A 14986-nucleotide genomic window follows, 5' to 3' on the forward strand; every position below is an offset into this window, starting at 1 on the left:
GGGTTAGTGGGGTAATAGTCAGTAAAATTAAACTGGAATAAGATGTCAACCAACTCTAGGTCATCTGCCCTACCAGAAATAAGAATCCTGAAGAAATCGGTAAGATTTAAGATCTGATACAAATTTTTGTAGGCTCTAAAGAAATACTTATAACTTTTAACATGTTATATGTCAATTTAATGGTGTTACAGTGAAATTATAAATTACTCTTTCTGAAAATTGTCCATTCTTTTGGTATTAAATCTTTTACATTTTAAATATTACCTAGGACAGGGAATAAGATGTGCAAAGTTAAGTAGGGAGTCAAATTTTCTAAATTATTGTACCTCATTGTAATTAGTATATTATATATCCTAAGACACATAGCACAATATAACATAACATCTGATAGGTAATATGAGAAATATTATAGGTATAACAAAATCATGAGAGAATCTAGATGGTGACTCTATCTGAGACTATCATGAAAGACTTTATAAAAAGGGTAATGCATTAAAAAAGTAGGTTAACAAGTGAACAACAGGAAAGCAGCATTTTAGGCAAAAGCTATAATTTATAGAAAGGCATACAAGTGTAGGAGAGCATAGCACATTTGGGAAAAGTAATTATTCTGGAACTGGAGCCCCATGTACATGAAGGAGAACTATAAAAGATAAGTTCAAAGATTTAGGCAAGTGCTAGATCATGAAAGGATTTGATGCCTCTAAATCTTTTTGCCCAGCCTACTTGGTGATTCTATGAGCTACCCACTACACTTTTTTTTTTTTTAAGATTTTATCCATTTATTTAAGAGGGAGAGAATGAGAGAGACAGCATTAGAGGAGAGAGGGTCAGAGGGAGAAGCAGACTCCCCGCCGAGCAGGGAGCCCGATGCGGGACTCGATCCCGGGACTCCAGGACCGTGACCCGAGCCGAAGGCAGTCGCCCAACCAACTGAGCCACCCAGGCGCCCCTACCCACTACACTTTTATTGCATTTTTTTGGATAAAGTCAGGCAGAATTATTTTATTTTTTTCCATTTTTATTCAATGTATGTAAACTAAAACAAAAAACCAGCTCACCAATTTCTCTAACTCCTCGCCCCCTGCCTCTTGCAACTACTAATTTGTTTTCTATATCTATGAGCTTGGCTTTTTTGTTTTTCAGATTCCACATATAAGGGAGATCACTCAGTATTTGTCTTTCCCTGTCTGACTTAGTTCCCTTAGGATAATGCCTTTGAGGTCCGTCCATGTCACAATGGCAAGAGTTCATTCTTTTTTATGGCTGAATAATATTCTATTGTGTGTGTGTGTGTGTGTGTGTGTGTGTGTGTGTGTGTTATAAATTTTAAGATTATTCTATTTCTGTGAAAAATATCATTAGAATTTTGATAGGGATTGCATTGAATCTGCAGTTTGCTTTGGGTAATACCAACATTTTAACAATAATAATTCTTCCAATCCGTGAGCATAGAATATCTTCCCATTTATTTGTGTGTGCTTCAATTTATTTTATTAATTTTTTTCAATATATAAGTCTTTTACCTCCTTTGTTATATTAATTCCTAGGTTATTTTTTTCAGTGCAATTGTAAACTGGATTATTTTCTTAATTTTTCTTTCTGATGGTTATTAGTGTGAAGAAATGCAACACATTTTTGTGTATTGATTTTGTATCCTACAACTTTACTGAATTTGTTATTAGTTCCAACAGTTTTTTGATGGAGTCTTTAGGATAGAGTCTTTAGTCTTTGCATAATATTGTGTCATCTGCAAACTGTAACAGTTTTACTTCTTCTTTCCAATTTGGATGTTTTTTCATTTTCTCACCTAATTTCTCTGGGTAGGACTTCCAGTACTATATTGAATAAAAGTGGCAAGAGTGGACATCCTTCTCTTGTTCCTGACCTTAGAGGAATATCTTTCAAGTTTTCACCATTGAGTGTGATGTAGGCTGTGGGCTTGTCATACAGGCTTCATTATGTTAAGGTACATTTCCTCAAATTCCATTTTTTGAAGATTTTTTATTATGAATGGATGTTGAATTTTGTCTAACACCTTTTCTGCATCTATTGAGATGATCATATGATTTTTATCCTTTATTTTGTTTATGTGGCTTATCACATTGATTTGCAGAAGTTAACCATCCTTGCATCCCTGCAGTAAATCCTATTTGACTGTGGTGTATGATTCTTTGAATATGTATTGTTGCATTCGGTTTGCAAATATTTTGTTGAGGATTTTTGCATCTGTATTCATCAGTGACATTGGTATGTAATTTTCTTTTTTGTGGTGTTCTTGTCTAGTTCTGGTAATGCTGGTCTCACAAAATGTAATTGGAAGAGTTTCCCCCACCCCTATTTATTTTTGGAATAGTCTGAGAAAATTGGTATTACTTCTTCTTTGAATGTTTGGGAGAATTCATCAGTGAACCCATCTGGTCCTGGACTTTTGTCTGTTCAGATTTTCTATTTCATCATGATTCAGTCTTGGCAGGTTCTATGTTTCTAAGAATGTATCCATTTTTTCTAGATTGCCCAATTTGTTTGTATGTAATTATTTATTATAGTCTCTTATTTCTGTGGTATTAGTCATAACATCTCTTCTTTCATTTCTGATTTCATTTAACTGTATCTTTTCCTTTTCTTGAGTTGTCTAACTAAAAGTTTGTCAATTTTGTTTATCTTTTCAAAGAACCAGCTCTTAGTTTTAATTCTTTTCCATTGTCTTTTTGGTCTCTATTTCATTTATTTCTGCTCTTTTTTTATTTCCTTCCTTCTACTAACTTTGGGCTTCATTTGTTCTTCTCTTTCTAGTTCCCTGAGGTATAAAGTTAGATTGCTTATTTGAGATTTTTCTTCTTTTTCAACATAGGCAAGAACTTCCCCCTTAAATGTTTTTGCTGCATCCCAAAAATTTTGGTATGCTGGATTTCCATTTTCATTTGTCTGAGAAATTTTTTTTATTTCTCTTTAATATCTTCTTTGGCCCACTGGTTATTCAGTAGCATATTGTTTAATCTCCACACATTTGTGAATTTTCCAGTTTTCTCATATAATTAATTTTTAGTTTCATACCACTGTGATCAGAAAAGATACTGATATTATTTGAACCTTCTTAAAATTATTAAGACTTTTTCTGTGCTCTAACATATGATCTTGAAAAACATTCCATGTGCACTTGAGAAGGAGCTGTATTCTGTTGCTTTTGGATGAAATGTTCTTTAAATATCTGTTAAGTCCATCTGGTCTAACATGTCATTTAAGGCTTATGTTTCCTTACTGATTTTCTGTCTGGATGATCTGTCCATTTATGTAAGTTGGGTATTAAAGTTCCCTACTATTGTATTGCTGCCTATTTCTCCACAGTGGTTTTCTTAGGCATGCTACTAAGACCCTTGACTGAAACAGTTGTTGGCAGGGGAAGCTTAGTGACATAGAATTGGGAATGATTTATCTGCCCTAATTAGACAATGAATGGTGAAAGTTATTTTAAAGAGATATATACATTTGATACCTAATGGAAGATGGAGGCAAATCAATCAAATTATCACCTACATTACCTGGTATAAGGTACAACTGAAGTCAAGGCTTCAGAAGACCCAGTTGCTACTGCTACATAGCTGTATGAAAGACATGAGAACATTAAAGACTATAAGCTAAAGACCTTACTTGTAATAACATATGAAAGCTTAAAGAATGAAAGTTTAAGTTAAATTCATATTTTCTTGGCTTAGGCATTTGCTGAAAACTAAGGACTTCCTATGAATTTCTTAATTTTTGCAACCACAGGTTTGAGTGAACTAAAATAAAACCCTTGTTTGATTCAATATGTTGCCAAATTTCAGTATCCATTAATTCGCAGCTTCATTAGATGTATTTCATAAAATGGAGGGTTGGGTTGGTAAAGAACAGAACTATAGTCATTGAAATTGGAGGATTTATAGTATTCAGAGTATTCTCAAATTTCCAGTCTACTATGAGCTTAAGTATCTCCTTCCACGCCTTAATTGTCTCCAGATCTAAAAGCTGGAGTCATATTCTAACATACCCTGAGGAGGAATTAATTATAATGTCAAACACAGGAGGAAACAGTTTACATACCGAAGTTACAAAATTTAGCTACTTTATGCATCCAGGTTCTAGGAAATATGTATGAGAATGTATTCTGAAGGTGCCAGACCAAAAAGGGAATAACATATTTTTTAACTGGCTAAATTTAGCAATATGGTTTAATTACTAGAGGTTCTGTAACAAATGAACTAGGTCAAGCAGCAGGGAATATTGTACAACTGGAATCAAAACTGGTTCACATAATTGATGAGATGCCAAAAATTCCTTGATATGATAAAGAAGAAGGATCTGAAGACTTAGTGAGCTGGAATGTTGGGGTGGATATATCACATGTAACTCACTCAACCACACCCAACCATATTCCCAGATGGGGGTCCAGAAGCCAGTCTCTGTGATAGGAGGAGGAGCATCATCCACTTTGAAAGAACATTTTAGTGGTTGTTCTCTGCTAAGTCGGAAAGCTAATAACAGAAACTATAGATGAAAAGGGTTTGTTATTTCAACGAGGATTCTATTACTATTTCAGTGATAGATTCCAAGAATGGAAAAGCCCAAGTAACAGTAATTGATCACTAGAGGCATAAGGGGTATGTGGTTACCATTAAAATCAGTGGATCTCTGGAGGTAGCTATTTAGTCATAAAAGCCCCTGAGAGCAAAATAAAGAGCATCCCACAAAGTTCTATCTGAAGTGTAGAACTGATAAAAATAATAAATCTGGTGAACAGAGATCTGATTAAAGCCTCGTTAGAGATCTAGAGCTTTCTCAGTTGACCTGAATCAGTTATTAGACCTGAATAGTTCACAGAGTCAACATCTATTGAAATAAAAATGAAGCATCTGCTTACCCTTGAGAAAGAACCTTTCAATATTATCACAATTTTGACAGTGAATCTTTCCTTTTCCCTTTCCTAAAGGCCATTTTCCAGGATAAACATGTTCCAGAGTAAGATAAAGAGCCAGTCTTTTCATGGATATTTAAACACTGACTTTGCTCTAATTCGATTTCCTAGGGATCGAAATAGCAACTCTGATCTTCTAGGCAGGTGTCTTATGGAGAGAGATTTTGATTCAAGGTAGCCCCTAAAGGATATTAACATATACCATGGTTATTTACCTAATGAACTGGGAATATTACCTTTAGTATTTGGTAGTCTTTTCTTGGATATCCATCTATGTTAAGAGTGATCATTATAAGTAGGACCCAGTGGAAGGTCCCAGGGTGCCCTATTCACATAAAATTAAAACTATATCTCTGGAATGATGCATTAAAAATTTAGAGCTATCATCAAAGATTTGGAAAAATTCAAAGCATACCCATTTAATACTCTGCCTTAGCCAGTGAAGAATATGAATGGGTTTTGGAGAATGATGGTAGATTGTCATGATGATAATCAGATGATGATTTAAATTGTCACGGGTATTCCAGAATCTTGTATTGGAATAAACTTTACAGTCCCTGTCACTTACTTGCAGCTACTGATCTAACAGATGATTTTTGTTTGTTTGTTTATTCCAATTAGTACAGAATATCAGATTCAGTTGTTCCACTTGGCAAGAATAGCAGCATACCTTGCCATATTGCCACGATGGTATGTCAAAACTGTATTATAATTTGGTTTGAAAGGAGATAAATCATTCTTACCCTTACACAGAATTCTTGCTTGCCAACTACACTGATGACAGAATGCTGATAGAACAGCCAAGAGATGCACATGCATACATGTCAACACATGGGATATGAATATGGGACAAAGACATCTGCCCTATACAAAGAAATTTCTAGATGTCTAATTATTCAGGGCATGTCAGAATATTCTCTATAAATTAATAATAATAAATTATTAATAAGTTGCTATACCTTACAGACATTACCATCAAGAAAGAGGCAATGTACTATTGTGGATACGGCTCTTTAACTCATTTACTCAATAATCTAAGAATGCTAAATTTGAGTGGAGCTCAGAGAAAGAGGTATTTGTCCACAGTGTAAACAATCTGCTATCTGGCTATCTTTACCCAGTGCATCTTCTTATGTTCAAACTGTCTTTAGAAGACTCAACATACAGCAAATCTGTGATAAGAGAAATCTTTAGAGCTCTGTAACAAGAATCATGCACTTTTAGTCAAGTAACTATTCTCATTTTGAAAAATGATTCTTGACTTGTTACTATGCTGTATTAGATATTAGACCACCAACCACAAGCGCTGGCACTTTTCATGAACTGAGTATCTGATGTACCATGCCAAAAAGTTAAGCACATCAGCAGGACTCCATTATCAAGGGGAAGTGGTATATACTGGATGAGGTCCAAGAAAGTCACAAATACACAAGCTGCATGAAAAGTAATGCACATTCCCCATTTACCTGTACCTGCTGCAAAATCACCCCTCCCTCAAGTTACAGCAGCAAATAGGAGGAAAAATTTCCAGTTTGTTTTATGGGTTACTTGAAATGCTGGTACCAACAGAAGAGTACTGTTGTAGCATAGGAGTCCAACTCAGGAGTGGCTCTGAAGGAGAGTGGGGAAAAGAAATTGTTCCAGTGATAAATTTTCACTTTGCTAAAAGAGAGATGGTCTGAAGTGTCTACACTGATACACAGACTGTGGCTAATAGTTTCACTGGATGATCTGGGAGTTGAAGGGGAAAGATTGGAATCACAGTAACCAATTTGTCAGTGGACATTCTTCATTGTCTCAGTTTTTAGAAACAAAGTAATCATTTTCACAACAACGCTTTCTCCTTATTAAAATTAATATCTACTTAACTAATGGCATTGCTCGTGGTTTGAATTTTTGACTATAAAATATGATACTTTAGATGTAAGAACATTTTTTTTTTTCCTGAACAATATCAGAGATGTGACATTGTCATCTGGCTTGTTCGTAAATATCCAAGTTTAAAAGTTTAAAAAACTAGAAGCAAAGCTACTAAAATATTTTAACTAATATTACCATTTTCACTTTTTCTCACTTTTCCCTGAGAGGGTAGTGTAGTGTGGTAAGTAGAGCTGGATAGGAGTCCAGTGAATCACTAACTAAATTTTGAGAATCAGGCAAGTTATCTCCCTGATCCTTTTGTTCTCCGTCTATACAAAATTATTGTTTTACTAGTCCTTTTCTGTTCCAGGATTCTAAAGATGACTGAAATGAGAGGATTATTAAGATGACAAGGCTTCATAAAAAAACAAACATTTATATGACAACATGGATAAGCTGCTATTACAACAGTTCTTTTTGGGGGCTATTTTGGAGTAAAATAGTTTCATCTCTTAAATCACACATTTTAGAAACTGATTTCACATCACATTTTCTTAAATACAGTACTGCAGTGTTTCTCAAAGATTGCTAATTATAATGAACATTTAAGGCACTGAGTGGTCATAGATTCCTGAGTTCCACCTCAGGCTTGCTGAATTAAATTTAACAAACACTTCAAATATTTTTGATGTTTGGCCAAAGTTTAGAAACACAGTCATTTGCTATTGCTAATCCTTCCCTGAGAATATTAATTGCTTAACCAATAAAAATCTTAACTTTCCTGGGAGCAGGGGCCATGTGACACAGTCTTATCATTTCCCATAATGCCAAGCCAAAGTTTGGGGACACAACAGATAGTATATATGTGTGTACATATTTGGCAAGGTGCTTTTAATTTAATGAACAAGGATTCTAGAATGAAAAGGTGATTGAAGGTGTATTTTCTTCTAAATAAAAGAAGACTTTTTAATAGATTTGACAGCTGGAACCGTTCCAATTTGAATTTGTTTGTGGTTGTGAATTATTCAATACACTGACAGTGATGTTTGATTTGAAACTCATTCATTCGTTCACCAGTCACATGCAAAACACCTCCTAAAGAGCATTTTTAATTGCCCAGATGTTTCTGTGAAATTACTGCCATTAATCACAGTATTGATTATGCTTCTCCTGTTTTCCGGCAGTCTTCTATTTTTAAACAGTCCCCTGAAGTGACATACGGAAGCATCCTTGTTACCCATGACTTTCTAGTTTGCAATATAATTGATAGATGAAAAATTCATTGTGAATCATTTAAATCTGCTGCTGTTGTTGAAAAGGTGGTTATTTTTGTCACTTCCTGTTTGCCACAAAGCATGTTCTATGCTGCAGTTTCAACAACTGGGCCACTTTTTCTCCAGTCAGCATTTCCCTGCACATAGAATTGGCCTTAGGCAAAACTGTCTAGGATGCAAAATTTTTTGGCTCTCCCCCAGCTCACTTGCCAGCACACCTCCTCAGCCTGCCCCTACTTACTGCTTTTCAAACTACAGGCTTACAGATTGTATTCAGTTTCAAAGTTCTCAGCTATCAACCAGCTTAGCTTAAAATGTATAAATCTGTATATCTCTTAGACATATCTGCATCTGGATAATCAATACACATTTTACCTCAAAACCAGAACACATGTATGGAATAATAATTTTGAAAATCACTTTTAAAAAATCCTAGCACTTACTAAGGACTATCTTTTAGGCCAACTTAATTACTTTTATTTTGGTGTAGGACAGATTATCAGTTAGTGTTAAATGATGTCATTCTGGGCCTCAGTTCCCTAATTGTAAAATAAAATTACTGAGCTGGATTATTCAAAGTCACTTTTGAGTAGCTAGAGGAGAACCAACACATGCATGCAACCCACAGCTTCCCCATTTGTTTTTCTATCCCCAGCTGTATCTTTTATCTCAAGGAGCTATACACCCAAGCTCCTTCCACCAGCTCTCCAACCGATGGCTACTTCTTATGTACCTTGATGACACATTCTACTCTAAAAAGGATAGACCCATACAGCTCTGGAAGCAGGTTCAGAGCTATTTGGGCTGAGAATTCCAGATCCCAAGTGCCAGAGCATGTGTGTGTGTGTCATCTCTGGATTGATACACCTGCTCAGTCCTGTGGATTCCACACCTTGTGAAAAAGAATACAGCCAGAAGAGCTCAAAAAGCAGGAGCCTAGTGCAGAGACCCTATTGCCCAGGTGGAAGAATAAGACTGGGTATGGCTAAGGGACTATTCTGTTCCATCCTAACTTGAATGCTTTACACTTTTACTGTTATGTTATTCTATGTTGTCCACTGATCCAGTTCTTGGTTAATTCTGTGGTCATGATGGACGTAACCAAATAGTCATTTCCTTGTCGTAGAACTCTTAAGATCTCTCTCTCTCTTTTTCTTTCTGCAAATGTTAATAGTTTTATCGTAAATATCCTGTATGTTTATAACTATTCCTTTTCCTATTTTCTATGCTACAGTTCCATGAGATGCTTGGAATACAGATTTATAAGCTCTGCAAAGGGCTTGCTACAAGTCAGATATCAGAATAATTTTTCTCTCCGTTATTCATTGTGATGGTAGGAAGGGTTTATATAAAGGTGCTCTAGCTTTAGGACTGGAGGAGAACGATGCCTATGTTGTCTGTCAAGTGAAATTCTTCTCCATGCAGAAATCATTGTCTAGTATATCTTGTGTTTCACAATCAGATGTTTTTCTCCTTTCTTTCTGTAGTTTTGCAATTTAACCATTCCAACACTACTTGTATGAATTACATTTATAAATTAAACACTGCTGTTAATTCCATTGTTAATGAAACTGTTTTCAAGGCTCTTTCTACTCTGATATCATCTGCCTGGAGCAAAAATATTTTTTAAGGAAAAATAATTAATACATTCTACAGAGGAGAGAATTTCTAATTAAGGAGAAACTAAACTGATCCCTGACTCTCATGCCTAGTCAGAAACAGTTCTTATTTTAAAAATTAAATTCCTTAGAAATAATTTTAAAATATTAATCAGAAGGAAAAAAGTATTAAAAAGTAGTGGCTTATTTGTAGACTTTTAATTACAGAAACTAGTAAAACAGAAACTATTTTGGCTCATATTTTCATATTATATAGCATTATGATTAATGTTAATAAGAAGAGCTATTGATATATCAATCTCATGGACTTTGCTAAAAATAAGGAGTGGCCATAGTTTTCATATCCGATATTATAAACATGAGAATAATTTTTTTCTGTTGCTCACTGTGGTGTTGGGAAGGGTTTATATACAGTGCTCTAGCTTCAGGACTAGTAGTGAAGTAAACAGTGGGTTTCTTTCTTTAACAACCTTCTTTAATCAGTTTCAACTTGAATTTTCTGTACTGTAGTCTTTAATTCCCCAGAGTTCTCCTACAAGGCTTTGCCAGTGTTGGACTCAAATACACACTTGTAACAATGGTTAATAGAAGCCTTTCCTAACTATTAGCCTTATCTATAACTTTATATTAAAAGCCATGAATTCATATGCATAACTTAATCTAACCACCCACACCACATTGTTTTCCCAAAGTTGTCAGCTCTTAACTGAAAGAACTTGAACTTGACTTCAGATTTCTCTGACTCTAAAAATCCTCAAACTCAGTGAGATTATTGTCCAAGCCCCATCCACTCTATAGATATACCCTCCACTTTCTCCTCCTCCATCAATTAAGGCTAATAGTTAGGAAAGGCTTCTAAAATCTGGATGTAAATACTGAGTTGTGTTGATAATTTGCACAATTAGGACAATATCAAGAGGAGGATTCCAGGCACTTTAGAGAACCTCTGGAAGTCCCACAAATAATGTGCATGTGTTGGAGGGAAACGTTGATGAATGTTCTGTTCTTATTCCTGATTTTTAGTCTTTCAAGGATTTAAAGAAACAGTATGCCACAAATGCTGCTTCATTCAATTAGTCCAATGAAAGTGTTCTTAAAACAGGTGTGGAAAAAAAAATCTGGCATGCTATAGATGAATGAAAAGAGGAGAAACAATGTGATGTGTATTTACTCTAGCTATATAGTTTACATTTTAGAAGAGACCATATTTAGTCTATTGAAAGTGAAGGAAGTCACCAAATTAATAGATGTGAAAAGGATGCATTTGTAACATCACTTCAGAGTTGCTGGAAGTTGACTGGAGAGAAAATCCAGTTTTGAATTTATTAACTGTGCCTCTCATCAGGGTGAAGAAATGAATAAAAAATTATAAAAATATATTACAAGCCATTTTTCAAGACCTAAAAAAATAACATGAACTGCAATCCTTTGTCAAATACAAATGCACAAAGTAACCTTTGTTTTAACTATCTCTTTAAGAAAGAATAAATAGTGATGGGGGGCATTCAAATAATGTAATTGATGGAGGAGGAGAAAGTGGAGGGTATATCTATAGAGTGGATGGGGCTTGGACAATAATCTCACTGAGTTTGAGGATTTTTAGAGTCAGAGAAATCTGAAGTCAAGTTCAAGTTCTTTCAGTTAAGAGCTGACAACTTCGGGAAAACAATGTGGTGTGGGTGGTTAGATTAAGCTGTGCATATGAATTCATGGTTTTTAATATAAAGTTATAGATAAGCATATATGAAAATATATTTAAGTATGTGTATGTATATGTGTACACATACATATATCCTTTGTTGCTTGAGAGGACCTGCAATCCATGACCTTCTAAGCAGCAATAAGCATAATTATAGCACTCAAGTCTTGGTTTTTAAATACCATTATTCACTAAAATGATCCATGGCACATTAGAGAGGAGGTTGATTCTAGGGCTGAGACGGGGAAATACAAAAAGAACCTGGAATATCTTCGTGTGCCAGGAAGTGAGGAAGTGTTTCAAAAGAGATGGGGTCATGTCAAAAGGACAAAAGTATCATATTGAAGGGGGTTCAAGTGGTCAAGGTAGTCAAATTTGGAAAAATTTGAGTGTGAAAAAAATAGAGTAATGGATTATAACACAGTAGCTAAAATATAAATTTGTGGGTTTCTACTGATATAAATATATAAATGAATACATAAATAAATGGGGCAGAAGGGAACATTCTTCCCTATAGTGGGATGCTAACCGATGAATATAGAAAGAGCTAGAAAATCATCAATGGATTAAAAAACTGGTGGATTAAAGTTTTATGGGATACAAAATATTTTTATAGTCTGAAATTATCTCTTCACAAACTGCTTACTAATTACAAATGGAAAACAATAACTTCCAAGTGAAGAAACCTGGTAGATTCCACAATAACAAAATGATAAAGTTAACATTACCAACATTAGGAAAACATTACATGCCTTCTAATAGGATTCACTAAGGAAGAAGAGCATCATGGTGTTTTTGCCAAAAATATATAACCTGAACCTAATGATGAGGAAATAAAAAAAAAAATCCCAAAATGGGGGATCCTCTACAAAATAACTGGCCTGCATTCATCAATAATGTCAAGATCAAGCAAAACAAAGAAAAGCTTAAAAATTTCCAATTAAAGGAGACTAAACAGACATGACAACTAATTGTAGTGCCTAACCCTGGACTAAGAAAATCATAGCTATAAAGTATTTTATTGGGACATTTGACAAAATTTGAGTATGAGTTACAGATTAGAAAAAATATTTTGTATCATTTTTAAATTTCCTGGTTTTGATAATTTGTCAAAAAGAATATATTTTTATTTAAGAAATACAAAATGAAGTACTTAGAAGTAGTGGCATGATCCTTCCACTTAACTCTCAAAAAGTTCAGAAACACAGAGAAAGAGCGAAACAGAGAGAAAATGGATGGTCAAGCAAATGGGGCAAAATGTAAAAAATTGTGAATCTTGATAAAGGAACAACATAGTTGTTGTTATATTATTTTTGACACTTCCCTGCAAGTCTGTAATTATATTAAAATATAAGGGGTAGTAAAAAAAGGAAGGAAGGGAGGAAGGAGAGTGGGAGGGAGGGAGGTTGGCTGTGGCCTTAAGGTAGAATGGGTTTCCTCTGGTTTGGTAGTTTGCAATGTCTAGAATGAAGGGGTCAGGGAGGGATGGGTGGCACTTTATATGAACATCCATCCAAACTTATTCCTGCAGGGCTAGTTACCAGATTTGTTGGTACTCTGCTGCTGTCATACTCTTCACTTATGACCATCAAAATATAATAAATATAGGTTACTTCTGGGTCACCAAGGAAATGTTAAATTGACCTGGTTGTTGGTGTATACTTACTATTTACTACTCCGTTGAATTGCAATGTGTCTTTTTGTTGCAATGTTATAATGCTGCATATAATCTATATGTTTAAGAACAAAGTAGAGGAGATTTCAGAGCCCAAATGGTTATAAAATATCTCTACCCACAGCTAACATAGCGACCACCAATTTTTGATCTGTTGTATGACTTGGTAGTTGAAACACAGTAACTATTCATTTGAGAAGGAAAATTTCTTTTTACTGTTAAGAAAATTAAGTGATGATTATTCAAATAGTATAATATGAAAGGGATGTAACAGAACAAAACCCCAATGGCCTTTGAAAATCTAAATTGGAAAATTACATTTCTCAATGCAATTTTAATTAAAGCAGTTGAATTTAAGTAGTTGAGATAAACAAGGAATTGGAAGCCCTAAACCTTAATTTATCACTTTGATAGGGCAGATTATAGAAACTGTATTTTAAATGTAGGTCCCCGTTGGTTTGAGCTACAGAACTCCATCAGATACTGTGCTGCCAGGCACTCCTGGTCTTTCATTTAATTGTCTTCTTGCATAGTTGATTAAATAAAGACTAGTGTTTAGTATCGTCACAGTATTTTACAAGCTTTAACAAATGAAGCCAACAGCTTTTCTATGAGGTGGGCTAGCCCCAATGCTTTACTCTCATTTACAGATGGATAAATAGAAGACTCAAGGTTTCAAACATTATAGTAACAGAAAAGTAGAAGGTCATACATGGTAACTTCTACCTAGGTCTCTGAACCATTTCTAGTATGTTTCATGTGTTGATCACAAGAAAACTTCGGATATTTTAACAGTTGTTGGGATTATACGGCACTGGTGAGGAGACCAAGCCTAGCTAGTTTTCTGTATTTCCTTTAAACATTTCACCAGAGAAAGAAGGGAAAGGTTGTTTTGTAGTAACCACTTATATTAGTTTTCTGCTGCCACTGTAACAAATTACCATAAACAGTGGCTTAAGAAAAACACAGATTTATTCTCTTACAGTCCTGGAGGTCAGAAATCCTAAAATCAAGGTGTCATCTGGACTGGTTCCTTCTAGAGGCTTTAAAGCAAAATTAATTTCTTTGCTTTTGCAAGCTTCTAGAAGCTGCCTGCATTCCTTGGCTCATGGCTCCTTCCTCCATCTTCAACACTAGCATCTTAACATGGTCATATCTCTTTCACTGACTCTACCCCTGCTGCTCCCCTCTTATAAGGGTTTGTGTGATTATCTGCCCCACTGGGATAATTCGGGATATTCTCTCCCATTCTAAAGATCCTTAACTTATTATATCTGCAAATATGCTTTTACTATATAAAGTAACACATTGACAGGTCCAGGCATTAGGATATGGGTATCTTTGGGTGGTCATTTTTCAGTCTACCATACCTCTGAAAATGTATGTAGGGAGGAAGGTAACTGATATCCATGTTGTCTTCCCTTTATACTCTTTGGATTAGAATTCCTGAGGTTTTAGGTGGCTACTGAGACAAAAAAGTTAACCCCAAGCACACGCCTCAGCTGGAATGGAGAACTAGGGAAACAATATAATACAGTCAATCAGAGCGAGGGCTTTGTAATAGAAAGATCTGGATTCCAACCCTATACGGTACTGGATGAGCAAATCTCTGGTTGATGAATGAGCAAGCGAGTTAAAACAACAAAAAGATACTATGTTATATCAATTCTCCAAATCTCCTGCACTTTTTTTTTTTACAAATTTATTTCATACTACCTCTTAAAACATCTTTTCCTCTGACCCAAGAAATTTCTTGTTGACATATTACCTGAAACATATTGAAAAGTCACCATTATGGATTATTACCCAGAGGAAGAAAATATCCCCTTTATCTCTCTTTTCCCTCCCTCCTAACCGAAGCTTCTACTACTAGTCTTGACTTGGCCATTTACCAATAAAGAGACC

Source organism: Eumetopias jubatus, unplaced genomic scaffold (assembly GCF_037043125.1).
Source record: "Eumetopias jubatus isolate StellerSeaLion01/CBP00866 unplaced genomic scaffold, mEumJub1_p1.0 scaffold_4, whole genome shotgun sequence".
Classification (NCBI taxonomy): Eukaryota; Metazoa; Chordata; class Mammalia; order Carnivora; family Otariidae; genus Eumetopias; species Eumetopias jubatus.